This window comes from Rhinolophus sinicus, linkage group LG03 (genome assembly GCF_036562045.2).
Source record: "Rhinolophus sinicus isolate RSC01 linkage group LG03, ASM3656204v1, whole genome shotgun sequence".
Lineage (NCBI taxonomy): Eukaryota > Metazoa > Chordata > Mammalia > Chiroptera > Rhinolophidae > Rhinolophus > Rhinolophus sinicus.
In genome coordinates, this window is record NC_133753.1 from 109,048,793 (window position 1) to 109,075,711 (window position 26,919).

Sequence of the window (26,919 nt, forward strand, 5' to 3'; positions counted from 1 at the left end):
TTTTCTGTTTGGATGATCTATCCATAGCTGTCAATGATGTATTTAAGTCCCCTAGTATAATTGTGTTTTGGTCAATTTCTCCCTTTAGTTCTGTTAGTAGTTGCTTGGTGTATTTCGGTGCTCCCTGATTGGGGGCATAAATATTGATGACTGTTATGTCTTCTTGTTGTACAGTCCCTTCACCATTATGAAATGTCCATCTTTGTCTCTTGTTATCTTTTTCACCTTGAAGTCTGTTTCATCTGATATCATTATGGCTACACCTGATTTTCTCTGGGTACCATTTGCTTGGCGTGTCAATTTCCAACCTTTCACTTTGAGTCTATGCTTGTCCTTGTAGCTCAGATGTGTCTCTTGGAGACAGCATATGGTTGGGTTCAGTTTTTTTATCCAATCTGCTACTCTGTGCCTTTTTATTGGTGAGTTCAGTCCATTTACATTTAGGGTGATTATTGATATGTGAGGATTTCCTGTCATTCTCTCTTTAGTTTTCTGGAAAGGCTGTGTCTCCATTGTTTCTCTGCCTTTTTGTGGTTGTCTATTATTTCTGTGTGGTGGTATTCTATGATGTTTCCCTCTGTTTCTTCTTTTATTACAGTATATATTTCAGTTCTGGATTTATTTTGAGTGGTTACCCTTAAGTTTATGTAAAAGAAAGTTTGATATTTAGAGTATTCCATTTTCTTCAGCACACTTACTTTCTCCATTCCCATATTCGGTTCAGGCCTTTACTCTCCCCTTTTTGAGTTTTGGTTGCCACAAATTGTCCCTGTTGATGGTGGTCGAATAGCCTCCTTTAGTATTTCTTGTAGTGCAGGTCGTGTATTAGAAAATTCCCTCAGCTTCTGTATGTCTGGAAAGGTCTTTATTCCTCCTTCATATCTAAAGGATATCTTTGCTGGATATATTATTCTTGGCTCATGATTTCTCTCTTTCAATAGTTTGAATATTTGGTTCCACTCCTCCTGGCTTGTAGAGTTTCTGCTGAAAAATCTGATGATAATCTAATGGGCTTTCCTTTGTAAGTTACCGTCTTCTTTTCCCTGGCTGCCTTGAGGATTCTTTCTTTGTCGTTGATTTTAGACAGCTTCAATACAATGTGCCTTGGAGAAGGCCTGTTGGGATTGAGGTAACTAGGTGTTCTATTTGCTTCTTGGATTCGAGGGTCCAGTTCTGTCCACAAATTTGGGAAGTTCTCATCGACAATTTGTTTGAATATATTCTCTGTTCCTTCTCTCTTTCTTCTCCTTCTGGTATGCCCATTATTCTTATATTGCTCTTTCTGATGGAGTCAGAAAGTTCTTGTAGAGTTCTTTCATTTCTTTTAAGTCTCAAGTCTCTTTCTTCTTCTATCTGTGTCATTTCCAGGTTTCTATCTTCGATGTCACTGATTCTTTCCTCCATCTGGTCAACTCTACTACCTAAGCTGGTTATTTCATTCTTAATTTCTTCTATTGAGTTCTTAATCTCCAGAAATTCTATTTGGTTCTTTTTAAAATTTCAATCTCTTTCGTAAAATGCTCATGCTGTTCTTTGATTGAGTTTCTGAGTTCCTTTAACTGCCTATCTGTGTTTTCTTGTATCTCGTTGAGTTTTTTCAGAACTGCAATCTTGAATTCTCTGTCATTTAAGTCACATATTTCTGTATCTTTAAGTGCCTTCTCTGGAGATTTTTCACTTTCTTTCTGAGCTATCTTGTTGCCTTGGTTATTCATGGTGATTACTGGTTTACTATATCTCTTCCTAGACATCTACAGGAGTGACTTCTGCAACAGGTTGATAGAAAGCGGTCTTTCTTTTGTTTGCCAGTACTTGTTGGTAGAATGTTTTATTATTTCTCCAACTGCAACTTATTTTCCTTCTCCCACACAGTAGTGCTATGTTTTCTCTGCACTATTCCAACTTCTCACACAATGGGCGGATTCCCTGGGAGACGGGCTTCTCCTCTGTTAATAGTTCATCTAGGTCACAGGGCGCAGTGTCCCGGTGGGTATGCGGAGAGCTTTTGATGTTCCAAAGCTCTTCCAGCTCCTGATTCAGAGCCCGTATATTTCAGCAATTCTGTTTACTCCTGCAGGGATCCGCCCAGATAGGTGGGGTCAGGGGCGGGGTGAGTTTTGAGAGGTGGCCGAGAGCAATGGCGGCGACCACCACCACAGCCGGTCCTGCTTCCACAGCTCTCTCGCCTTTGCTGGAACTAGTTGGGCTGTGAATTTGTGTTTGCCGTCCACAGTTCACAAAACAGCAAATTTTCTGTTGTTTTGATCTGACACTGCTACTGTTTCGCTTCTAGCACCGGGCAGATGGGGGCGGGGCGAGCTCTGGGAGGGGAGGGAGGGGCGGCTAGTCTCAGTGCCTAAGGCTCCATTCTCTGCTCGGCAGTGCGGGCTTATACCACCGTTTTCAGCCTTTTTCCCTCAGTCTTTTCTCCGAGGTCTCTGCCGTGAGCGTTGGGTTCAGCCGTGTTATATGCTGTCCCCTCAGCCCTGTGGAGCCCTGGCGGAGCCCTAGCAGTCCGAGTTCTTCCCTCTCCCGCAGCTGCGGTAGTTCCGGGAAGCAGCGAGCTCGGCGCACTGAGCTGGGTCTGAGTCCTGCGCCCGCGCGGCTCCGTCTCTGCGCGCTTCTCCCTTTCCTCCTCCCTCCACTCGCGCGAATCTCCCACCTGTAGGTGATTTCAGTCGGTAGTGGGCCTCTTCGTCTTGCCTGTCTGCTGTGCAGGGAGTCCTTTGTGAGTTTTTGTTGCTCAATTCGTTGTAAATTCCAGGGGAGCTTTACAGAGGCTCACCTCACGCTGCTATTTTTCCGGAAGTCCGATTCCTCATTTTTGTCCCCAATTGTACTAGTATCTTTTTATTCTTTTGGTAATCTATTCCAGAGTTAACTACTTCCGTTTGCAGGTGATGAAATGTCTAAGGCATCCACTTCAAATTTTGCTGTGAGCATGGTCTTTCCCTTCACTCAACTCTGAATTTAGACTTTTGATCCTTATTTTTTATATTCCAGTCCCAGTAGTTTTCACTGTAGAAGTTATCTGAAGACAGTCTTAAACTTTATAGTGATGGTCTGGCAGGCTCTAGTTTCTCTAGGAACCCTACACAGGATGGTTTTAAATGTGTATTAAACTAAGAGACATTCTCTCAAAAGAGTAAATGCATTTTATTTTTAGACAATCTACATGACATGATTGTTTTAAAAACAATGCCTCCACTCCAAATAAATCAAGGTTAAAAAAAAAACGGAAGAGCTCAAGATAACATCAGTCCTATTTGTTCTAGGCCGGGTGAGTGGATGAAAAGCAGCAGCTAGTTACGATGATGACAGGTGATGGATCCCAATGGCCAAGTCTGTTAATATTTTTCCATTTCTAAACCATCCTTAAAGAAAATCACCTATGGGTTCACACCATCCTCACAGTCGTCCAACAGAGCAACCGTGCCATCTGGATTCAGGTTTTCACCAATAAAGAACTGGTTGTTTTTTGAAATTAGCAGGGATGTACTTGATTTGTTCTGCAGCCCCTGTCATAAAAGGTTTTACTCTTTCTGGTCTCTGTTCTTTAAGTTTCCCTCTGAGGGATTTCATCATTATGTACTTCTTGTAGGCTTCTTTTGTGAAGCTGTCTTCCTGCTAATGATGGTTCATGACAATGTCAACACTAGCAACTACTGTGCTTTCAGGACCTTTGCCCTCCAGGCCTTCAGCGGAGGTATTTCCACCAATGAGGTAGTCATCAGTATCACCCTCTGTTCTACTGACCATCTTCCCCTCTACCTGCAGGCACAGCCCATCCTCAGTCTCCCCGGATCTTGTAGATGTTGGAGAACATCTCATCATGGCTGATTTGGTCCCAGTAGATCATCACGACGGTGGCTGGAAAGACACAACAGTGGCACTGGCTTAGCAGGAGCTGGGAGTGAGCACTATGCAGCCCAGCACTGCTGGGGGGAGGGGGGAGCAGGTGAAAACAGTGGGATTCCTCATTAACAGCTGCATGATATTCTTTGTAACAATGACATAGTTAACCAATCACCTACTAATGGACGTTGAGGTTGTTCCAGATCTTCTATTCAGGCTACAATGAATATCCTGGTATATAATGCTTTTATGTGGGCTTGTATATTTGAAAATCACAAAAGCATCTACATAAGTTTAAGTGATAGTATAACACAACACAGTAGAAGGAGCCCCATGATGTTACTTGCTGTGCATGCAGATTTATTTAGCTACTGTTAGAGATGTGTGGGAGACATGAACAGAGATGAAGATTGTGGAACTTCAGTCATCTACTTGCAGGTAGGGAAAGGAGTAGTGTAAAGACTTCCACTCTCCTGAGGTGCAAAATTTAAGAGGCACCCAAAACTCAGTAATCGAGATCAATGCTTTAATGCAGTGATTTTTGCAAAATTTATGCAAAAAATCCATAATGAACAAATACCAGAATCTTAAATTAGGCATTTCCACTAACATCATACCAGGAATTAGACAAAGTCAGCAAAACAAGGACCCTCATTATTCCTCTAGAGGCAAGCTATTTGCATATGTCATTCTTCCAGCCTTGGTTATCACGCTTTCAAGCAAATTAATTATTTCCAGTATATGATGCAAAATAAAGTAGCAAGGGAGTGTTACCTGTATGCTAATGTATGTATAGGATGGGAGAACTTTAGAATGTTGTTTGGAGAATTTTAAACAAAAAGTCACGTGGGAGCAGACCCATAGTATGCTATGATTGAAGAAATAGAGGTGGCAGCAGGTGTTCAGCTATTTGATTCAGGAGGAATTTCAATAAAGAAGAACATTTTAAGGAAAGAACTCTAATGAGGCAGGGTGGTGTATAAAGAATCCCAGAGTGAAATAATTTGAGTTTGAATTCTAGTTTGCATTGTTTACCAGTGTGTGGCCTTGGAAAGGTTACTTAACTTTTTTGACTCAATTTTCTAACCTATAAAGTAGGGGTAAGTGACATCATAGAGAAAACTGAGATTGCATGTATAACATGCTTTGTATTATGCCAGACATGGAAGGTGTTAATTGCCACTACCGTTCATATTATGTAATTAACTACATAATTTTCATAGCACCTTCACATCAGTTGTCGCGTTTGATCCTAATATGAATCCTTTGAAGTCATGTATTAAACCAGTTTCACACATGATTACATCAACACAGAAAGAGGTTAAATTATCAACTCAAGGTCACACTGTTGTGTTAGGGGAGAGCCAGAAACCTAGGTTTCACCCTTGACTACTTCCTTTGCCTCAGGCTCCCATATTCACATGCTCCCTGAATATTTTCACACCTATTTTCTAGATGTCACCCTTCTCCACTCTATGTACTTTCCTCCATCGCCATGTTCACCAATCAGGTTTAGGCTATGATCATTTCTTATTGGGATAACTACCATAGTGCCCTAAGTTTTTGCTCTGCCTTTAGTCCTCTTTGTTGCTAGTAGAGCAATGTATCAAAAGTAAATCTACAAGCCACAGCTCTGCTTATAGTCCCTCAGTTACCCCAAAGACCTTACAGTGGAATCTAAATGTCTTAATTTGCTTCCAGAGTCAACTACATCTTGTGCCTTCCTCTCCAGGCTTAAAACCCTTCTCTCTTTCCCTCTCACTTTATGCTGTCTGGTCATTCTGAACTTTTCAGTGCTTGGAACATTCTACCTGCCTTTCTTCCGCCTGAAACATTCTTCGAGGACCTCTTCTCTCCTGCCCTCACTGGCATCCCCATCCCAATTCCCATCCAGTAGGTATACAAATAAGTAAGATCCTAATCCTCAAGAAGCACATAGCCTAGTAAGGGAGCTAAACTTGTAAACAGATAAATGACACTAAAGTGTAGGATATTATATTTAAGAGATGAATGAAGTGCTGTGAACACAAAGGTATTAGCATCAGGGAAGGTTTCTTGGAGGAGGTGAATTCTGAATGAGATTTTGAAAGATACATAGATACTTTGCAGGAGAAGAAGGTTTAGGAGAGTGATTCCAGATAGAGTGACAGAGTGACAGTAGAAGGGCCGGGTATGCTCAGCGAAAGGTGGATACATAAGATGGAGGGAAGAAGGTTGCACAAGACATCTGGAGAAGTAGCTTGTCCTGACTGTTATGGCCTGGTTTGCTAATTAGGAAGTCTAGTCCTAAGGCTGCCAGCACTGGGAACCCAAAGAACTAGTGATCCTCAGTTAGCAGGAAACTGAGGATCCCACCTACTGGGAGGAAACTGATAATCCATGTTAATGGGATGTTACCAAAACCTACCCCCTGGGAGGGATGAATACCCCTGATCAGGACTTCCTCAGTGCAAGATAACTCTAGGGGTGAACTGGAGGGGGTGGGGGTGAACTAAGAATAGGGAAATCAGAAACATGGGTGTTGAAAAGTCCATGTGGATGGTGATGAAAGCATGTTTAGTGACATAAGTAGGTATTTTTGATAAAGGGGAAAGACATGTTTTAAATAGTATGTATGATATGATCTTTTTTTAATTAAAGTTTATTGGGGTGACATTTGTTAGTAAAGTTACGTTCTTTTCAGATATACAATTCTGTAATACATCATGTATATATCACTTTGTGTGTTCACCACCCAGAGTCAGTTCTACTTCCATCACCATATATTTGATCCCTTTTACCCTTATCTAACACCCCTTTCCCCCACTACCCTCTGGTAACCACTAAACTATTGTCTGTGTCTAATATGATCTTATTTTTGTACACTCCCCATGCATCTATACAAAAAAGGCAGAGGACATGCATAAAAATACAAACATTGAGTATATTTTAAAAATTCAGAATATTTTTATTTTTGCAAACCTCCCCAAATTTGTGTATCCATAAAAGGGGGACGCAGAAAAATATACATGAAAATATAAAATATACAAAGTATGTCTAGTGTCTTATTTTTATTAAATCCCCACAATATATAAATATATATGTATATGCATATATATTGATAAAGATGAACTGGAACTTTAAGCAAACATAGTCAGGAGGATCTATGGGAGGAGCTAGGGCTTATGGAAGTTCTCGCATTCTACATAATCATGAGAACCCCACAGGAAGAACGCTATAAGAAAGGTCTATGGTTCCAACCTCTGTTTTCCTTTCCTTAAATACTCATCCATCTTGGCATGCAGGCCAGAATGTGCATGTGGCTTGCCATGCCTGCCTTCACTGGATTGCTACCTTTTTCCTGAATAAATCCTTTTTCGTGACTAAATACCTGGTTGATATTATTTTTCAGTCAACAATATCAATAAAGGACCAGAACAGAAGGCTATACCTCAAAATGTTCAATATTTTGTGCCCATAGGTGAAAAATGGTATCTTAAAAGTTTTGCTTTGAGAATGAAGTTGATAATATATGTTATATGTAAGAGCCATTTCTAGTTCTTTTTATGTGAACTGTCTATTCATATCTTTTGTCTGTTTTCCTATTTTGCTTTTTTATGGATTTTCAGGAGCTCTATGTTTTCTGTATTGAAATTTAACTTATGCAATGTTGCCAGAGGCTCACGAGGATGTCTAAGAGAGGACTCAACCTGGAGTAGCTGTGGCCAGGTTCTTATCTCTGCACGAGAAAGAATTGAAGAGCCAGACAGATGCAGGAAAGCAAAGGGAGTTTATGAAACGAAAGTACACACTTGAGAGGGAGGTGCGGGCAAACTCAGAGATTGGGTTGCACTGAGGAAGTCCTGACCAGGGGTATTCATCCCTCCCAGGGGGCAGGTTTTGGTAACATCCCATTGACATGGATTATCAGTTTCCTCCCAGTAGGTGGGAGCCTCAGTTTCCTGCTCTTTCATCCTTATTTGACTTCTCCAGAACTGTCATGGGGTCAGATGCATGCCAGAGTTGTAGTAACCACAATGTAAATGAGATTTTAATGACATCATAATTAGCTAAAGGTCAGGTTCTGGTCAAGGGAATTAGCCTTACTGGATAAAACTGGTTCTTGTTTTTCTTCAGCAGCAGGTCACCTGTTACGTGTGTAACCAGTGAGGTGCCTCAGGTTGTACCCTGGAGGGGGTTGTCAATTTTCCTAGGCTACCTATCCTGTCTCACCAGTATTGTTTGTATTTATGTCTTTTTTCCAATTAAACATTAAAAATTCTTTTTCATGTAGTCAGTTTCTCCCATGACTCACTTGGGATTTATTTTGGTAAGCAATGAGATAAGAATCTGTGGTATAATGAAAATATGTATTTAGTCTTTGACCCTGGTTCCTGGCATGGAACTCCTAAAACCATTGGTTTTCTGAGTGACAGGAGTGTCTTTTGTTACCCATAACAATCCCCTCTGGAATACACCTGTGTCTGTGCTAATGAGGTGAGTCAAGGTGAGAAACCTAGATAGCCCCATGACAACCAAACACTGATTAGACGGTGGAAACTATCAGGCCCCCACCCCCAATCTCTGGGGAGTATTGGTGGCTGGAGGTGGGTTATAAAAATGCTTGAACAAATAGGGTGGATGAATGCATTGACACCCAGGTAGGGTGGAACATTCAAAGGGCACAGAAACTCTGCATCACTCCCTTAATACCTTTTCCTGTGCATCTCTTGGATTTGGCTGTTCTTGAGTTGTATACTTTATAATAAACCTGTAAACCTAAATAAAGTGATTTCCTGAATTCTGAGTCAGTCTCCAAATCTTTCAAACCTGATGAAGGATTGGGGGAACTCCCAAATTTGTTGCCAAGTCAAGCAGAAGTGCAGGTAGCCCGGGGACCTGGGGCATGCAACTGGTGTCTGAAGTGGAGGCGGTGTTGTGGGACTGAGCCCTTAACTATACAGTCTACACTAATTCCAGGTAGTGTCAGAATTCAACTGAGTTGTTGGACACAGAACTAATGGTGGAGAGAGTTGGTGTCTGAGAATGAAAGAATTGATTATTTGGAAAAAAACAGTCCAATTAGGTTTTTTTCAGAATAATTCATGTCTTCCACCATTAATATATAAAATAATTATTAGTGTGTGCAACATTCCCAGATGTATCTAGATGTACTTTGGACTATATTCTGCTGCATAGCTCTGTCTGTTCAAGTATCAGCACCATATTATTTTATTTACTGTAGGTTTACAATGTGTTCCAAAATTTGATAGGGCTAGATACTTTTCATCAATCTTTTTTCCCAAAAAATTTTTGGCTATTTTACATGTTTTTTCCCCCCAAATGAATGACAGAATTATCTACTTTTTAAAATGTGCATCTTTTGCTTTTTTTTTCTTTCATCTTAGATTGCTTTTTAAAACACTTTAAGCAAAAATTTCCAGTCAAGGGGCTAGCCGGGTGGCTCAGGTGGTTAGAGATCCATGCTCCTAACTCTGAAGGCTGCCGGTTCGATTCTCACATGGGCCAGTGAGCTCTCAACCACAAGGTTGCCAGTTCAATTCCTTGAGTCCCGCAAGGGATGGTGGGCAGCGCCCCCTGCAACTAAAATTGAACATGGCACCTTGAGCTGAGCTGCCGCTGAGCTCCCGGATGGCTCGGTTGGAGTGCGTCCTCTCAACCGCAAGGTTGTCGGTTCGACTACCGCAAGGGATGGTGAGCTGTGCCCCCTGCAACTAGAAATGGCAACTGGACCTGGAGCTGAGCTGCACCCTCCACAACTAAGACTGAAAGGACAACTTGAAGCTGAACGGCACCCTCCACAACTAAGATTGAAAGGACAACAACTTGACTTGGAAAAAAGGCCTGGAAGTACACACTGTTCCCCAATAAAGTCCTGTTCCCCTTCCCCAATAAAATCTTTAAAAAAAAAAAAAAAAAAAAGAATTTCCAGTCAAGATGGTGGGGAAGGTAAACACTGTGCTTGCCACCTCTCATGACCACATCAAAATTACAACTAAACTACAGAACAACCAAACAACCATCATTGAGAATAACTTGAACGCTAGCTGAACAAAAGTCCTGCAACTAAGGACATACGGAAGAAGACACATCGAGACTGATAAGAGGGACAGAAATGTGGAATGGACTGGTCCTTTACCCATGTGTGGCAGTTAAAAACCAGGAGGGATATATCAGCTTCAGAGGTCCCCCCAGAGGAGTGAGGGGTGCCAGCCCAACACCAAGCACCCTATCTCAGGTTCCAGTGCTGGAAAAAGAAGTCTCCACAACTTCTGGTTGTAAAACCCAGCAGAGATTGTGGCTGAGTGAGACAGAGGGCAGCTGGAGTCCCAGGAGCTCCTCTTAATGGGCTAGCACACAGACTTACTCACTGACAGACTCCAGTGCTGGGGCAGCAGCTTAAAAGGCAACAGTGACATGTGGGGAGGAACTGAATTGTCTGGCTTCAAAGCGAGGACTGGAGGGGTAGCTTTCTCCTGGAAAAAAGGACTGGCAGAATCCATTATTTCTTTGTTGAGCCCACCCCACTCCCAGTGTGCAGACTCAGGTGGCTGCCATATCTGTGTCTCTATCAACCTGGCTAACACTGTTCACCTCATCCTACCCAACTTGCAGGCCAACCCAAGCTGCTTCTAGTGGCTTTTCCATATAAACAGCCTGTCTTGGCTTCTGCTGTGGACTTTCCTAAAATCTCTCAAAAGTTCACAAAACCCAAACCAGCAGCATCTGGCCTTGGTGTACCTCATAATTCTTGCTAAGCAGCCCCAAGCCCAGCACTGGTGGCACTCAGCCTCAGTTCTCAGCTTGGCCTCTTGAGACACCTCCAAGCCTAGCATGGGTGGCAGCCATCTATGGATTACTTTGTGGCTCATGCCATATGGCCTTGGGCAGGGCATAAGCTTTGGCTGAATTTGGCCTGCAGCAGGGTCCCTCCCAGGATGCACTGGGCCAGGCACAGTTGGTGGCTGACTCTGGACAGAGTAGAGCACCACCTGGCCAATTCCCAGGACAACACACCAAACGGGCAGACTGGGCAGGTATCAGAGCCCTGCTAAAGCAAATCCTGCTCCGTAAGTTCAGCCTCTACACAACAGCTCCTCCACTGTAGTCACAGACAATCCTCACAGCCAATCAGCCTGAGGGTCAATCCCTCCCATTGAGGTACAAACAAATCAAGGCAGGAGGGTACATACAACCCACACAAGGGACACACTTGGAGCACCCAGCTCAGGTGACCAAGGGGACTATGCCACTGGGCCTCACGGGTCATCTACTACATAAGGCCACTCTACTAAGACCGGGAGATAGCAGCTCTACCTAATACATAGAAACAAACACAGAGAAGCCGCCAAAATTTGGAGACAAAGAAACATGTCCCAAAATGAAAGAACAGAACAAAGCTCCAGAAATAGAACTAAAACAAAATGGAGACAAGCAATGTACCACACAAAGAGTTCAAAACACTGTTTATAAGGATGCTCAATGATCAGTGAGAACTTCAACAAAGAGGTAGAAAACATAAAAATGGAGATAGAAAACATAAAAAAGAACCAATTGGAAGTGAAGAATCCAATAACTGAAATAAAGAGTGCATTAGTGGAAATCAACAGTAAATTAGATGCAGCAGAGGTCTGAATCAGCAATTTAGAAGATAAGGTGGCAGAAAACACCCAATCAGAACAGCAAAAAGAATCCAAAAAATGAGGAGAGTTTTAGAGGCCTCTGGGACAACACCAAATGTATAACATTTGCATCATAGGGGTAGCAGAAAAAGAAGAGAGACAGCAAGAAATTGAAAATCTATTTGAAGAAACAATGACAGAAAACTTTCCTAACCTGGTGAAGGAAATAGAAATATAATCCCAGAAAGCACAAAGAGTCACAAACAAGATGAACTCAAAGAGGCCCTGTGGGGGCAGAGCCCCAGAAAGTAGTTTCCAGGCTCTTGGCCTCACAAGACAGGTGCTGGCTCATGTAGTAAATGGCCATCAACTGTGATTGCATGGCCATCAGCGGTGGCTAGTTGGCCGTCAGCTGTAACCAGTGAGCCATTTTCCACTAATATAACTGCCATGGCTACGCTAGCAGAAAACAAAGATGGGAGCTAGCAAGAAGATGGTGGCTGAGCCTGCAAGCAGCGCAGTGAGGGTTGAGAATTGTGTGGCTCCTGTTTCCTATTTCTCCAATCCAGCCACCAGCGAGAATATAGTGATATGATTCCCCCATCTATGGCTCCGTGGGTGTTCCTTTTTGGCCTCACCGTATCCTGCGTTCTTATGAGGGGAGCGGGAGCAGAGACCCTGCAGGCTGCTCTGCACAACAAATGGCACAGCGAGCAGGGTCTCCCGCACGACAGGCCCACACCAAGACACATCATGATTAAAATGGCAAATGTTAAAGACAAACAGAGAATCTTAAAAGCAGCAAGAGAAAAGCAGTTAGTTACCTACAAGGCAGCTCCCATAAGATTGTCTGCTTGTTTCTCAACAGAAACGGTCGTGTCCTGCATGACGAGAATTGTGGGGAGTGAGGAGGGCAGCGCAGGGTTAAGAAAAGACAGCAGCCATGAATACAGTTTAAATGTGGAGGCCAAGGGAGCGGCAGCCTCAAGGTCTGGGCTGTGGCACCTGGTCGGGCCTGCACAATAACTTTCATTAGTTTGGTGGGGAAGCAAAGGAGATAAAGCTTGTCAATCTCTAGATCTGTGAATCCCATACATCATAATAGGAAACCCATTGTAGTCAATCAGCCTTGCCTGCAGACAGCTGGACTGTAAGTTTCAACTTCCCCAAGGGACAAAACCTATATGCATATGAATAGATGGAGAGCACCTCATTGAATCACTTCCCTTGCAGGTTCTGGGAAGGAATGCAGCCACAGAGGTGGAGGCTTTCCTTAGCCTGAGGAAGGTGGGGGGCTGTGCCCACCTCCATGAACCCCGTGGGTTCTCCTGTTGGTCCCCACGTGACTGCGTCTGGCTTGAGTTGTTCCTTCCGTGAGGAATCTTACTCATCATCGACTGTCCAGTCATCTTTCTGGGACCAAACAAGGAGGCATAAGGTGCAAACACAAAGGTTTAGCAAAGTCCCTGAAAGGATCAGTCTTACAGACTCTCCTTTCTTTGGGGGCAGGTAGAAGGAAACAAAACAGTTAAGCTGTTGCGTGGTGAGGTTAAACTGCTGTATGGTGACAAGAAACTTTGCAGGCCAGAAAGGATTGCCACAAAATATTCAAAGTGATGAAAACCAAGGACCTACAACTAAGGGTACTCTACCCAGCAAAGCTATCATTTAGAATTGAAAGACATATAAAGAGCTTCCCAGATAAGAAAAAGCTAAAGTAGTTCATCAACACCAAACCAGTATTACAAGAAATATTAGAGGGACTTCTTTAAGAAGAAGAAGAAGACAGTTCAATAATATGAATTATAAAATGGCAATAACTACATATCTATCAACAGTTTATTTTTTTTTTTAAGTTCTTAGTTTAATAATCTGCTCATGAAAAATCTGCTCAATCACCACAGATAAAGTCACTGACAAATATTTACTCTTTCTGTTGTCCAATCTCCACCTCACTTTTGCCAGCACCAACATTATCCTTTGCAGTCAGTTTCCCTAACTTTATTCTGTTTTTGCATCCCTTTCCCTGTTTTCTTGAGATCTTTTTCTTCTCATACAGGCAATGTCTTACAAGTTTATGTTTGGGTTCACTTTTCTTTGCATAATCCAAGGAGTCATAAATCATGCCAAAGTCAGTTGTCTTGCCACCACCAAAATGAGTTCTGTATCCAAATGCAAAGATGACATCTGGTGTGGTTTTGTACATTTTGGCTAGTTTGTCTTAGGTACTGTTGCCTTTCCAGTGTGAAGGACTTCGATGACCATTTGTTTCCATTGAAGTCGTCTATTGGTCATGAACTTCCTGGTCTGGATAGTTACTGTATCATTCATGATGGTGGCTGACCCTCAAGCAGCCAGGGAGGAAAAACAACAATTACTTTAAATGTAAAAGAATTGAATGCTCCAATCAAAAGATAGAGTGGCTGAATATATAAGAAAACAAAACCCTTACATATGCTGCCTACAAGAGACTCACTTCAGATCAAAAGATGCATACAGACTGAAAGTAATAAGATGGAGAAAGAAATTCTTACACCAGACAAAATAGACTTTAAAACAAAGGCTATAACAAGAGACAAAGAAGGACCCAGTAGATATGTCACAGAAATGGCAGCATGAGGAGTGTTTCTTGAAATCTCCCCTGGAAGTTATAACAAATTAAACAGCTATAATTCAACAAAGGAAAACTTAAGCAACACGCAAGAACGTCTGAGACCCATGCATCAAATCACCTGAAGGTAAATCACCTGAAGGTGGGAAAATAGGGCGAGAGGGGGAGGAGGGAAGGTGGAAGTGCAGAGACACAGGCCAGGGGGCCACAGGACACAGTCTGGAGCTTGCTGCAGACCAGAGCTCATTGCAGGCTTGGGAGATGGAAGAATCCAGACTGCAGGTTCACTGCCTGTGGCCCATAGTCCTGCCTGAGGGATTGGCACGTAATACGGCTGAACCCAGTATTTGGGGCAGACACCTCAGGTGAGAACTATGGTTTAAGGCCTCACTACAAAAAACAGAAAACAAAGACATGGATCCCAGCTGCCTCCCCGCAACCTCCCAGAGTTTGCCCCACCCCCACCCTCCCAGGGTTAGAAGCGGGCTCCAGAAGAAACGGTAGCAGTGTCAGATTAAAGAACAGACTATCTATAGCCCTGAGAACTGGAGCAACGGTCCCGCACAGCACACAACTAATTCCAGCGATAGGGAAAGAGCTGTAGGGGTGAGACAGCTGTGGACTGGTAGTTGCCATTGCTCAGAGCCACAAACACACCAGCCACCTCTCACAGCCCACCCCACCCCCACTTTTCTGGGCAGATGCCTGTGGGGCAACCAGAGCTGCTGAGACACACAGGCTCTGCATCGGGCTGCAGGAGCAGCATTGGGTTTTCAGGAACTCAGAACTCTATCACCCTCCACATCTTCCCATGGAGGCAGTGCCCTAAGACCCAGGTGACCTGCTCACAGAGGAGAAGCCCACCTTCAGAAAACCCCCATCCCATGAGAAGTTGGAACAGTGCAAGAGAAAATGCTACAGCATGAGAGAAAATAAAAGGCTGCAGGGGAGAAAAAAATAAAACATTCTAGCAACACCTGCTGGAAAGCAAAAGAAAGACCTCTTCATATTAACCTACTGCAGTACGCACCCCTGTTAGATACCCAGGAAGAGAAATAATAATTCATCAGTGGCCATGAATAACCAAGGTAACAAGACAGCTCAGAAAGAAAATGAAAACTCTCCAGAAAATGAACTTAAAGACATGGAAATATGTGACTTAAATGACAGAGAATTCACAATTGCAGTTCTGAAAAAACTCAGTGAGATGCAAGAAAACACAGGCAGTTTAATGAACTCGGGAACACAATCAAAGAACAAAATGAATATTTTACCAAAGGGATTGAAACTTTAAAAAATAACCAAATAGAAATTCTGGAGACGAAGAACTCAATGAAAGAAATGAAGAATGAAATGTCCAACTGATTAGATAGAGGAAAGAATTAGTGATGTTTGAAATAGAAATCTGGAAATGACACAGATGGAAGAAGAGAGAGACTTGAGAGTTAAAAGAAAATAAAGAACTCTATAAGAACTTTCTGCCTCTATTAGAAGGAGCAACATAAGAATAATGGGCATACTGGAAGGGGAAGAAGAGAAGGAACAGAGTATATTAAAAAAGGATATCCTCTAAGTGGGCAGAATGTCAAACCGTGCATCTAGTTATTTATTTTGCTTGGAAGGAGAAATGACCTGATGAGTGATTATATACCATAATTTTATATCAGTTCATGGGCTGTGGCCAATGTTTTGGCTGGATGGTCAGGGACTTGGAAGGAATATGATTAAAAAATTGGTGACAAGGAAGTCTGGGAGAGAGATTTGTGGACCTCTCTAAGTGGACAGAAAATGTGAAGATATTAGTGTCCCATATGTATGCTCACCAAAGGGTGACCTCAGCAGAGGAGGAGTTTAACAAGTGGCTAGGATTACTTGTTCTGTGGACACAAGTTGACTTCTTTTCCCAGCCACCCCTATGGCAGGGATGGAGGTTACGCATTGGGTCAGCAGTGTGGCCTTCCATTCACAGAGGTTGACCTTGCTACAGTCACTGCTGTGTGCCCAGTCTGCCAGTAGCAGAGACCAACACTGATATGGCACCTGATATGGCACCATACCCTAGGGTGATCGGCCAGCTACCTGGTGGCAGGTTGATTACACTGTACCATTTCTGTCATGGAAAGCACATTTTGTTCTTGTTGGAATACACACTTACTCTGGACATGGATTTGCCTTTCCTGCACACAATGCTGCTGTCAAAACTGTCATCTGTAGATTTAGAGAATGCCTCACCCGCCATCATGGCATTCTACACAGCACTGCTTCTGGTCAAGGAACTCACTTCACAGCAAATGAAGGGCAGCCATGGGCCCACACCCATAGAATTTGCTGGTCTTACCACGTTTCCTACCATCCCAAAACAGCTGGCTTGATAAAATGGTGAGATGGCATTTTGAAGACTCAGTTACAATGCTGGCCAGGTAGGTGGCATTGTAACTGGGATCAGGGCTGAGGCAAGGTTCTCCAAGAAGCTTGTATGCTCTGAATCAACAACCAATATGTAATTCTCCTGTAGCCAGAAATCAAGGGGTGGAAATGGGATGGAATCCCCAGTGATCCGTTAGCAAAATTTTTGCTATCTTTGCCAAGACCTTTGCTAACTGACAAGTCTTAGTTCCAAAGGCAGAAAGGCTTCTATCAGAGGACACAATAATAATTCCACTGAACTGGAAATTAAAGACTGCCACTCAGCCACTCTGGGCTCCCCATGCTTCTGAGTCAACAAAGAAGAGATTTACGGTGCTGGCTGGCGTGACTGATTCTGACTACAAAGGGGAATTGGGACTGTTGCTCCACGAAAATGTGTCTGGAATACAGGAGATCCAACCGGGTGTCTCTCAGTATTACCAGGCCCTACGATCAGTCAATGGAAAACTTCAACAACCCAATTCAGGCACGATGACTAATGGCCCAGGACCCTTCAGGAATGAAGATTTGGGTCCCACCAAAGATTAAGAACCATGGCCAGCTGAGGTGTTTGCTGAGGGAAAAGGAAAGTAAGTGGAAGAAAGTGGTTATAAATACCATCTTCAACCACATGATATTACAGAAGTGAGGACTGCTTTTGTCATGAGTATTCTTCCTTGTTTTGTTATAAATTTGAGTACATACACGTAGTATGTATTTACCAAATATCTTTGTTTTCTTCTCTCTCATTCTTTATCATGCAACATAGGATGTATTGACTTTGTCATAGTATTTAAGTATTGCTAATTTGTTAACTTTATAGCACAGCATTTAAGTTATGGAATATCAGGGGGAAGAATAAACACCACCCAGGGACTTTGCATCCTCTTCTAGGGACAGGGTTATTGTGTTTCCACTAAAGGTTCATCAGATGCAAGATAGTTGTATGATGTTAGCAGAGTTATGGCCTAGCTATATAGCCTTTATCCAGAGATTAAGTTTAAGGAGATGCATATGACTGCCAAGTAGGCAAGGGATGAATTTGTATGGTTATATGTCAACTTGGCTGGACGACAGTGCCCATGTATTTGGACAAACATTATTTTGGATGTTTCTGTGAAGTTACTTTTTGGATGAGGTTAACATTTAAATAGGTGGACATTGAGTAAAGCAGATTATGCTATATAATATATGTGGGCCTCATCCAATCAGTTGAAAACTTTAGTAGAAGAAACACTGACCTTCCCCTAGCAAAAAAGAATTCTGCCAGCAGGCTGTCATTGGACTCAAACTACCACTCTTCGCTGGGTCTTTAATCTGCTGGTCCATCCTGCAGATTTTGGACTTACCGAGCCTCTACAACCACGTGAGCCAATTCCTTAAAATACACTTTTCTCTCTCCCTGTCTCCCTTTCCTTTCTCTCCCTCTCTGTCTGTATGTCTCTATGTATATAAATACACACACAAACACATGCATGTTGGCTGTGTTGCTCTGGAGAACACCATTTTGTTAACCTCTTACTGTCTGTGCTGCCAGGCCTGTCTATGTATATATATAATATGGAACCTTCATATTGTTTTATTTAGTTTTCATTTTTATTTAATATGAACATCATAAAAGTATATATAGTAGTGTCATAAAAGTATATATACTATATAGTAGTATATATAGCATTGCCCCACCCACCAAGTTCCCACCAACCCTCAGATAACTATTTTTGTTTCTTCTGTGTCTTCCCAAAGTTATTTTATTAAAGTACTATATATGTGGTGTGTGTGTGTGTGTATGTGTGTGTGTGTGTGTGTGTACGCGTATTCTTTGCTCTTTTCTTTATAAAAAAGTAAAATATTATATATACTTTTATGTCCCTTGTTTTCTTCACTATAACCAATATATCTTTTTTCTTATTGTGGTAAAATGCTCATAACATAAAATTTACCTTCTCATCCATTTTTAAGTATACGGTTCAGTGGTATTAAATACATTCACATTGCTGTGCAACCATCTTCACCATCCATCCCCACAGCTCTTTTCACCTTGTAAACCTGAAACCATGCGTATTTAACAATAACTCCCCATTCCTCCATCCCTCTACTCCTGGCACCCATCATGATACTTTCCTTCTCTATGATTTTGTCTACTCTTAAGTGCCTCATATGTATACATGGAATAATAAAGTATTTGTCTTTTTTGTGACTGGCTTATGTCAGTTAGTTCAATGTCTTCAAAGTTCATCCATGTTGTAGCACATTACAGAATTTCCTTCCTTTTTAAGGCTGAGTAATATTCTATTGTATGTATGCATATATACCACATTTTACTATCCATTCATCTGTCAATGGACCCTTGGGCTGCTTCCATGTTTTAGCTACTATGAATAATGCTTCTATAGATATGGGTGTACAAATATCTCTTTGAGACCCTGCTTTCAATTCTCTTGGGTATATGCCCAGAAGTAGAATTGCTGGATCATATAGTAATTCCAATTTTAATTTTTTGAGGAACAACCATACTGTTTTCCACAGTGACTGTACCATTTTACATTCCCACCAATAGAGCACAAGTGTTCTGATTTCTCCACATCTTTGCCAACCCTTACTGTTTTCTGTTTTTTCTTTATAGTTGCTATCCTAATGGGTATGAGGTGGTATTTCATTGTACTTTTGATATGCATTTCCCTAATGATTAGTTATTGTGAACATCTTTTTATATTCTTATTTGCCATTTGTGTATCTTCTTTGGAGAAAGATCTATTCAAGGTTTTTGCCCATTTAAATCTAATTGTTTGGTTTTCTGGTTGAGTTGTAGGAGATCTCTATATATTCTGGATATTAGCCCCTTATAAAATATATGATTAGCAAATATTGTCTCCCATTTTTTTTGAGTAATTAAAGTTTCATTTTTATTTTAAGTGACTTTCATTTTTACTCATTTGAATTACTCATAATGCTTAGGAAAGTTTTGGTGATATTACCCTTATTAACTTTTTAAAATATTTGTGCATAGTTTCAAAACTTAAAAGTACTAAAGGCTTATAATGAAATCCCTAGCCCTCTGCTATATTTCCCCTAAGTCCTGTCCCCAGCAGCAACCACTCTCCACTTTTCTAGTTTATTTTCTCCCATTCTGTGGGTTGCCTTTTTATACTGTGGATACTGTCTTTTGATGAGCAATATTCTAATTTTCATGAAGTCCAATTTGTCTATTTCTTTTGTTACCTATGTTTTTGGTGTTGTATCTAAGAAATCATTGCCAAATCCAATATCATAAAGCTTTGTCCTATGTTTTATTCTAACAGTTTTGTTGTTTTAGGTCTTGATCCTTTTGAATTAATTTTTGTATATGGCATTAAGTAAGGGGCAAACTTCATTCTTTTGCATGTGGCTATCCGATGTTCCCAGCACAATTTGTTGAAAAGACTGTTCTTTTCTCAGTGAATGGTCTTGGCACCCTTGTCAAAAATCATTTGATAATATATGTGAGGGTGTATTTCTGGACTCTCTATTCTATTCCATTGGTCTATATGTCGATCTTTATGCCAATATCACACTGTTTTGATTACTGTAGTTTTGTATAAGTTTTAAAACCAAGAAGTGTGAGTCCTCCAATTTTGTTCTTCTTTTTCAAGTTTGTTGTGTGTGTTAAGGATCCCTTGAAAGTCCATACAAATTTTAGGATGGGTTTTTCCATTTCTGCAAAACAAAACAAAACAAAACAAAACAAAACAAAAACACCACTGGGAATTTGCTAGGGATTGCACAGAGTCTGTAGGTTGCTTCAGGTAGTATTGACATTTTAACAATGGGATGTGTTTCCATTTATTTATGTCCTCTTTGATTTCTTTCAGCAATGTTTGTAGTTTTTATTGTACAAGTCTTTCACATCCTTGGTGAAGTTAATCTGTAAGTGTTTTATTCTTTTTGATGTGAGGATAAGTGCAATTGTTTTTGTACTTTCTTTTCAGAGTGTTCATTTTTAGGGTAGAGAAATGCAACTGACTTTTTTGCATTGACTGTATCCTGCTACTTTACCAAATTTATTTATTAGTTCTAACAGCTTTGTTTTGTGGAGTCTTTAGGAGTTTCTACATATAAGATCTTATCATTTGCAAACAGAGATTATTTTACTTCTTCCTTTCCAATTTGAATGCTGTATATTTATTTTCCTGCCTACTTGTTCTGGCCAGGACTTCCAGTACTATGTTAAACAGAAATGGTGAAAGTGGGCATCTTTGCCTTTTTCCTGTTCCGGAGACTGGGAAGCCCAAGATCAAGGTGTCAGCATGGTTGTGTGAGGGCTTAGTTAATAGTCGGTGCCTTTTTTCTGGGTCCTCATATGGTAGAAGGGGCTAGGGAGCTTTGTGGGATCTCTTTTATAAGACCACTAATTCTATTCATGAGGGCTCCACCCTCTAATAATCTCCCAAAGGCCCAACTCTCTAACACCATCACATTGGGCATTGAATCCAACATGTAAATTTTGGGCAGATGCACACATTCAGACCATAGCAGATATATATCCAGAAGTGGGATTGCTGGATCATATGATAGTTCTATTTTTAATTTTTTGAGCAATCTCCATACTGTTTTCCACAGTAACTGTACCAATTTGTATTCCCACCAACAGTGTATAAGGGTTCCTTTTTTTCCACATCCTTGCCAACACTTGTTTATTGTCCTTTTGGTAACATAATTGCCCACTAATTTTAGCATCCATCAATGATTCTTGCCTGAAACAATTATTGCTGTGATATTTATGTTGAGTGGGACAGTCCTCCATGGGTCTCTTGTGCTCCTACACATCTTGCTGTGTGCCAAGAATGTAAGGCCCTAACTGCTCTTTACTTGGCAGGATTATTTATGTATCTGGTAATCATCAGAGACAAGTTATTGTCTCCTCCTGGATAAAAAGCTGGCTTGCCTACTCTTTGCTTTGAAAGCAATATGTCTCCCAAACTCAGTGTTCCTCAGGTGCAATCCAAACCCACTGTGTATGAGGTATCCATCTGGGCTATATTGTGCCATCTCCATGGAAGTTGGGAACAGGGGAACTGATGGAAATAAAATGATGCTCATGCTATTTGCTATGCCATAAGTAATAAAGTTCTTTGTCTCTGATCCAGGAGTCTGTGTCTTTGGCCACCATCCATGAAAATAGTATCAGGCTAATTTATTAGCTTGCAAGTAGAGTAAATAAAAGCAAATCCCAGACGTGACAATTTGCTAAATGGCAATTTTCTATTTTCATCATTCTTTTTTTGTTTTTGTTTTTGTTTGTCTATTTGTTTTTTAATAGGCTTAACATTTTTAGTTTTAGATTTACGGAAGATTGAGCAGATGGTTAAATAATACAGAGAGTTCTGGGGTCTTGAGCCGCTCTGCTTGGTGTTTGGCCTGCTCCTATTTCTTTTTTTTTTTTTTTTTAATTAAATTTATTGGGGTGACAATTGTTAGTAAAATTACATAGATTTCAGGTGTACAATTCTGTATTACATCATCTATAAATCCCATTGTGTGTTCACCACCCAGAGTCAGTTCTCTTTCCATCACCATATATTCGATCCCCCTTACCCTCATCTCCCACCCCCCACCCCCCGCCCCCGTTACCCTCTGGCTATTTTCATCATTCTTTATACAAATTAGTTGAAATTCAACTGTAAGGAAGATCTCTCCCTTCTCCCCTATTAATGAACAAATTGATTACTTTATTCATTTATTTATATCAATATGGATTCAAGGGTTCTTATTTTATTACATAGATTATAATTAATTTTAGTCTTTATTTTGTTCCTCAAATAAGCAGCTCTTCAAATTTGCTTCTGTGGTTTTTGACATGTCCCTATCATTTTCTGAGTACTTACTTACTTTCTGGCAGCACAGTAAAAATGTTCCAAACTTGTGCTTTCTCTGTCCCAGCTCTGGAACCAGCCATTTCTCCAAAGAGCCTGGTCCTTCCATTGGATAATACCATTTGGAAAGTAAGATCTGGGTGCTGGGTATGCTCACTGTTATTAGGGTGTTATTGCCTCTAGACCCTCTCAGCAGAGAAAGCTAGGAAATATTTACATGTACACACATATCGATATCAATCTGTATATATACAAAATACCTGTTTATACTGATATTTTCAATTGCGATCCAATACCACAGGGTTCTTTCTAGTACTTCCCCTTTCTCTACTTGTAATTTCTTTCTCCAACAGTGAGAAATCACTTTGTATAGTTTTAATTTGCATTTCTTGTGAGTGAAGTTGAGTTTCTCTTCCTATGTCCCCCCCCCCCCCCTTTTTTTTATGAAAGGTGGGAAAGAATGTGAAATTAAGTTTGTCACTCCAGTTCTCTAGCAATTGAAATTCAACTTTCTGAGGGAGATACGTAAAGACTCTAGAGCACCTAATGGGATATGGCACAGAAATTACTAACTTACGACACCCACTGCAAGATTCCTTTCTTCCCCTCCCATGTAGGCAGGAGCAAAAATGTGGGTTGGCCAGGTTGGAAAATGTGTCTCACCACACAAAACTAAGCATCTGATAAGAAACAGTGTGCAACAAATGGGCAAAATAAGCTCTGTGGAGTCAATGTTCTCCTTTAAGAGTCAATTATTCTGCAAAAATGATTGACGTATTTAGTACTGTACCATATAGAGTTCTCATAGAAAGTCTGCAATACTATTGTCTCAGTGTTTACGCAAGGCCATAAAACGGCCTAGGGTCTCTTTCGTGTATTTAAGTAAGATTCCCTTTTCACAAGGTCACATCTCTGACAATTTGGGATGAAGATGGGGGCGCAAGGGTCCTTCCGCTAGACCTTCAGATCAAGCACCCGGTGCGGTGGGCCCATGCAGGACCTGCGTTAGTGCACTCCTGGCCTGGCGCCCGCCTGAGAAAGACCAGGCGTGCCGGCCGGTCCCTGGGGCTGCAGGACACCGGTCAGGGGATGAGGCCCCGTGGCCTGCGCACTGTGTGCCTCCCTCCCAGCCCCCGGCCCGCTGCGGCTGGTCACATAGGCCTGGGGTGGTGGGAGGCGGGGGTCCCTGGAGAGGGCCCTAGCCTCCCGGCAGCACTAAGTTCTCAGCCAGCAGCTCCTCAATTCTTTTCTTTTTCCTAAAAGAAAGAGAGAATAAAAGAAGGGTCAGCATCTCGTTACACACTGGGCGCTGAGAGAGGATGGGGGGGCGAGAGGACGGGGCAGGTGGGGGGGGGGTGGAAGGGTGGTGGGGGAGGATGGGGAGTTAGGGGGGTTGGGGGGTAAGGCGAAGGGCGAGGATGGGGTGGGGTGGGAAGACCCCTGGTGGAGGCAGAGAATGCCCACAACTACACTCTCTCACAACCCAGCCTGGCCCCTCTTTTCTTATGTTTTAAAAGGCATTTGTTTTTCTTTCTCTGAGAACTGACTGTATATACCTTCACTTGTTGCTGTGGATTATTGGTCGTTTTCTTTTTTTCTAGGAGTTCTTTTTATACTGGTGAAGTTAGTTCTTTTTCACATTTCATGATTTGTCTTTTAACTTTGTAGTTTTTTTGTTTTGTCTTGTCATGTGAAAAATTTTTATTTATATATGGTCAAATTTATTAACGGTTTTTAGTACATTTTAATCCTAGTTCAAAATACCTCCTTCACAGCAAAAGGAAGTTCTTTCTCCTTATATCACTTCTAATTTCTGCTTTATAAATATTGATGGTATTTATAACTTTTATCTTCATTGTGAATTATAACCTTATGCAATATTTTCTCTTTTAAAGGTTGTTTTGGGCCTGCATTCTACTTCATCTGCTGTTAAAATCATTATTACTGCTTTCTTTCATTTGCCCTTTACTCATCCTATTTTCAACTTTCCAAATCACTTTTTGGTTAGTCTCAATAATACAGCATAGAGTTTGGTTTTACTTTTGGATCCAATTGCACAATATTTTTATTTAAAAAGTGATTCAAGAGACAACCAAGATGGCACAGTAGGTAAATGCTATACTTATCTTCTCTTACAACCACATCAAAATTACACCTAATCTACAAAACAACCATTATCAAGAATCACCTATGGGGGTCGGCCTGGTGGTTCAGGTGGTTAGAGCTCCATGCTCCTAACTCCGAAGGCTGCCGGTTCGATTCCCACAAGGGCCAGAGGGCTCTCAATCACAAGGTTGCCAGTTCGATTCCTTGACTCCCGTAAGGGATGGTGGGCTCCGCCCCCTGCAAATAAGATTGAACATAGCACCTTGAGCTGAGCTGCGCCCTCCACAACTAAGACTGAAAGGACAACAACTTGAAGCTGAACGGCACCCTCCACAACTAAGATTGAAACGACAACAACTTGACTTGGAAAAAAGTCCTGGAAGTACACACTGTTCCCCAATAAAGTCCTGTTCCCTTTCCCCAATAAAATCTTTTTTTTAAAAAAAAAGAATCACCTAAAATCTAGCTGAACTGAAGCCTTTCAACTAAGGATGCTGAGAAGAAGCCACCTCCAGACTGGTAGGAAGGGCAGAGACGCAGAACAGGCTGGTCCCACACCCGCATGTGACCATTAAAGATTGGGAGGGATATTTTGGCTGTGGAGGTCCCTCCCACCCTCTAGAGGAGTCAGAGGTCCCAGCCCAGAGTTCCAGTGCCAGGAGATAAGTCCCCATAATTTCTGGTTGTGAAAACCAGCAGAGATGGTGACTGAGTGAGACAGAGCAGCTGCACTCTCAGGCACTCCTCTTAAAGGGACTTTGCTCGGACTTACCCACCAATTGAATCACTCACTCTGAGCTCCAGTGCTGGGGAAGTAGCTGGAAAGGCGGCAGGGAAATACAGGGCTGGGGGGGCGGAACTCAGTTGTCTGGCTTGGGATGGAGGATGGAGAGCCAGCTTTCTCCTGGAAAGGGGAGCTGGTGGAGGCCATTGTTTCTTTGCTGAGCTTTCCCCATTCCCCTCTTCTGGATGCAGGCAGCCGTTATATCTGAGTCACTTCCGTATGTTTGCCATGCCCTGGCATTTTGAGACCCAGCCCCACTTAACTTTTGGGCACACCCAGGTCGCTTCCAGTGGCTTTTTCATGCTGACCACTTGCCTTGGCTCAAGTTGCAGACTTTCCTAGGGTCACTCAAAAGTTCACGGAACCCAGATAAGCAGCATCTGACTTAAGTATGTCCTGTGCCTCTGACTGAGTAGCCCTAAGAGCAGCACTATGGCAGCTGGCCTTGATTTGCAGCTTAGCTTCTCAAAGCACTTCGAAGCATAGCACAGGCAGCAGCCATCTGTGGATTTTTTTGTGGCTCCTGCTGGGTGGCCCCAGGTGGGGCATGGGCTGTGGCTAAACTTGACCTACAGCAAATCCCCTCCAAGGTGGTCCTGGGGCTGGTGCCCCCAGTGGCCAGCTTCAAACCGAGCTGGAGCATTACCTAGCTGCCTCCAAATATGACACACCCAAGGGGCAGATTGAGCAGGCACCAGAGCCCTGCTGAGGCAGATCCTGCTCTGTAGGATCAGCCCCTGTACAACAACTCTTCTGTAGTCAAGGCCAGTCCTCACAACCAGTGAGCCCAAGGGTCAATTCCTCCCACAGAGGTACAATTATCAACCAAGGCTCAACTACAAGAGGAGGGCACACACAACCCACACATGGGACGTACCTGGAGCACCTGGCTTAGGTGACCAGAAAGACTGTGCCACTGAACCCCACAGCACACCTACTACATAAGGCCACTCTACTAAGACCGGAAGACATAGCAGCCCTACCTAATACATAGAAACAAATACAGGGAGGCAGTCAAAATGGGGAGACAAAGAAACATGCCCCAAATAAACGAACAGAACAAAGCTCCAGAGAAAGAACTAAGTGAAATGGAGATAATCAATCGATCAGAGACAGAGTTCCAAACACTGGTTATAAGGATGTTCAATGATCTCAGGGAGAACTTCAACAGAGAGATAGGAAGCATAAAAATGGAGATAGAAAATATAAAGAGAACCAGTCAGAAATAAAGGATACAATAACAGAAATGAAGAATATATCACAGGGAATCAACAGTAGATTAGATGAAGCAGAGGATCCAACAGCGATGTAGAAGATAAGGTAGCAGAAAACATCCAACCAGACAGCAGAAAGAAAAAAGAATCCAAAAAATTGAGGAACGTTTAAGGGGCCTCTGGGACAATATCAAGTGTACCAACATTTGCCTCACAGGGGTACCAAAAGGAGAAGAGAGAAAGCAAGTAATTGAAAACCTATTTGAAGAAATAATGACAGAAAACTTCCCTAACCTGGTAAAGGAAATAGACATACAAGTCCAGGAAGCACAGAGAGTTCCAAACAACATAAACCCAAAGAGGCCAACTCCGAGACATATCATAATTAAAATGCCAAAGGTTAAAGACAAAGAGAGAATCTTAAAAGCAGCAAGAGAAAAGCAGTTAGTTACCTACAAGGGAGCTCCCATAA

The 26,919-nt window shown here is 42.0% G+C and overlaps 1 protein-coding gene and 2 pseudogenes across 1 annotated transcript in view; 1 reads left to right on the plus strand and 2 right to left on the minus strand.

Moving 5' to 3' along the window:
- Positions 1 to 26,919, plus strand: part of PSPH (phosphoserine phosphatase) — an 85,642-nt gene that overhangs the window by 5,405 nt on the left and 53,318 nt on the right. The gene's annotated exons all lie outside the window — the stretch shown is intronic.
- On the minus strand, positions 3,348 to 3,826 carry LOC141570775 (translationally-controlled tumor protein pseudogene; annotated as a pseudogene).
- On the minus strand, positions 13,402 to 13,808 carry LOC109438910 (small ribosomal subunit protein eS24; annotated as a pseudogene).